This window comes from Seriola lalandi, unplaced genomic scaffold (assembly GCF_002814215.2).
Source record: "Seriola lalandi dorsalis isolate HSWRI2012SDOR001 ecotype SW California unplaced genomic scaffold, Sedor1 jcf7180002054767, whole genome shotgun sequence".
Lineage (NCBI taxonomy): Eukaryota > Metazoa > Chordata > Actinopteri > Carangiformes > Carangidae > Seriola > Seriola lalandi.
In genome coordinates this window covers 244,696-247,043 of record NW_019525320.1, presented here as the reverse complement: position 1 = coordinate 247,043, position 2,348 = coordinate 244,696, and positions in this window count along the sequence as shown.

The following is a 2,348-nucleotide window of genomic DNA, read 5'->3' as shown; positions in this document are numbered from 1 at the left end:
GGGGGGGGGGGGGGGGGGGGTAGAATTCGGTGGAGTGAAGGAAAAACTGGATAGAGTCCACTGTGAGACACAACACACTCAGGAATTTACAGTTGGTCTCATAAAGCCAATGAGAAGCAGAGCTCTAAAACAGCAGGCGTAGTCCTCAGAAGGAAAACACTGGAAGGAAGAAAGACAAGAGCCAGTGAAAGTTCTGAATGGACATCAATAGGCAGAGAACGAGAGGCCTGCAGAGAGACAGAACATTACATGATGTTATTCAATTATCATTAGTAATGAAGTATTACTCTGTTAACACCTGTAGATTAGTCGTTGCTAATAATTAACCACACCATGAAAAGAAATACATGTAAACTGACTGGTGCTGCTCTTAAACACAACACCACTTGGCTGCAGGATCAGAGCAGCCGGGTTTAATTAAATGGCGTGTGGTTTTTAGAGTAAAGTGATAATATCTATTAGGGCTTAAAGGATTAGTCTCGGTTACAGGCGAACACTGGAACGTAGAGAGAACGTGGTTACTCCTGTTGATCAGTGCAAATCCACACGGCATAAATCTACTCACAGATGCTGAGGTTAGTGAACCAGTGTTGCTGGTCAACGCTGGAACACAGTGACATTGTTTGGGCCAAAACTAATGGAGTCCTGCCACAGACTACCTCATAACCAGGATTTTGGCTTTGTTACACTGGCACTGGATTAGTTGCGTGTGTGTGTGTGTGTGTGTGTGTGTGTGTGTGTGTGTGTGTGTGAGAGAGAAAGAGAAAGATACAAGGCAAAGCCATGGACTATTAACCAACATAGCAGCTGTGCTGTTGCTTGTAGAACCACACATCAATCATCATGTGACTGCGTTAAATTTTGCTTCTGTACATTTGTGTGTAAGTGTGAGCATGGGAGTGCTGAGAGAGTATAAACGGGCAAAAAGGAGAGATGTGGGTTCAAGTCCAAATTGCTCTCTAAGCTCTCGGTAACAGTCAATGAAGAGGAAAGGGCAAAAAAACCCGACATGGACAAGAAAATCAAATGGTTTGGAGCCACATGGTCCTGAATGAATTGTTGAGTTGAGTTGGATTTCCATCAGACATCTGAATGAACTCCAGGTTGCTGCTGGTGCTGGCCTCTCGCTTCATGTTCCGATGTTAAATTAGCACACTAACCACTGAGGCTTTCCAGAGGACACGAGGAGATGGAGTGAAGAAGAAAGAGAGAGATAGAGGCTCATTACAGAGATAGTATAGGAGCTCTCTGCTTGTTTTGCTTTTGTTTGTTTGGCATTTGGCTGGTGTTTACCATTAGCACGTAGGGTCAACATTCAGACCCTGGCCGTCAGGCTTTCTCACAGGGCAGCACACAACAATGGCAGGAGTCTGCTTGTCTGCACAGGGAGGCCCTTAGCCATACCGAACAGGGGCCCAAAGTAAATTCATCTATGCCTTCTGCTCATGTGTGGCCACAGAGGACAAACCGGGGCAAATATGTAAACCTCATGACTCTGTGTACACATGACTGGATAGTGTGTTTGAGACGACTATGTGTGTTGGTGGAAAGATAATTAAGGACATTGTGCAGCCACAACAACATACATGAACACCCTCTACCTGAAGCATTATTCTGGTGATGGAGTTGACATATTTGGAAGAGTTATTAGTAAGAGGCTGTTAGAGGCCTGTGTGTTAAGTAAATGTAACAAATAATGAGTCATTTCCCAAGTTGGACTTGTAGATTTTTGCAAAATTGTTCTGGAGCTTTTGATCACACGCTCCTCCTCAGCAGATGGAGCTTACCCAGTTGTCATGGAATTGCAGATGTTCAAATAAAACTTTAAAACAAAAAACACTTTAAGGACTCCTTGTCCATGTTGACCATAAAGTTGAGACTGAGAGTTCATGACCTTGGAAAAAGTAGTTGGCAAAACAACCACACAACAAGGTCCATTTAGTAGCTGAATGCATACATGCAATCAGGATAGACAACACAAGTTAACAAGAATGCAGAAGCTTTATTTGTTAAGACTTTGTTGATGCTATTGATTAGTCTTAATGCTATAAACGTCAGCCAATCAGAGACCAGCCCAAAGGAGACATTAGACAGGACCTTGACATAAGTGGCTGTAGGATAGTTGAGCTGCAAAACAGCATAGACTCCAGTGACAGCAGTAAATATTCTCCAGGTATGATGATCATCAGATGACAGAAAAGCCTGCAGACAATCCCAGTCAGCTCACCAGATACCGGATAATAATCGAGAGGTACAGCCTCAGTGTGATGATGAAGCAGAATGATAATTGTCTTTCTGCTTGACCTTGCACTAAAAGATTCATTGTAGCGTCAAGTAGTAGGCACAAT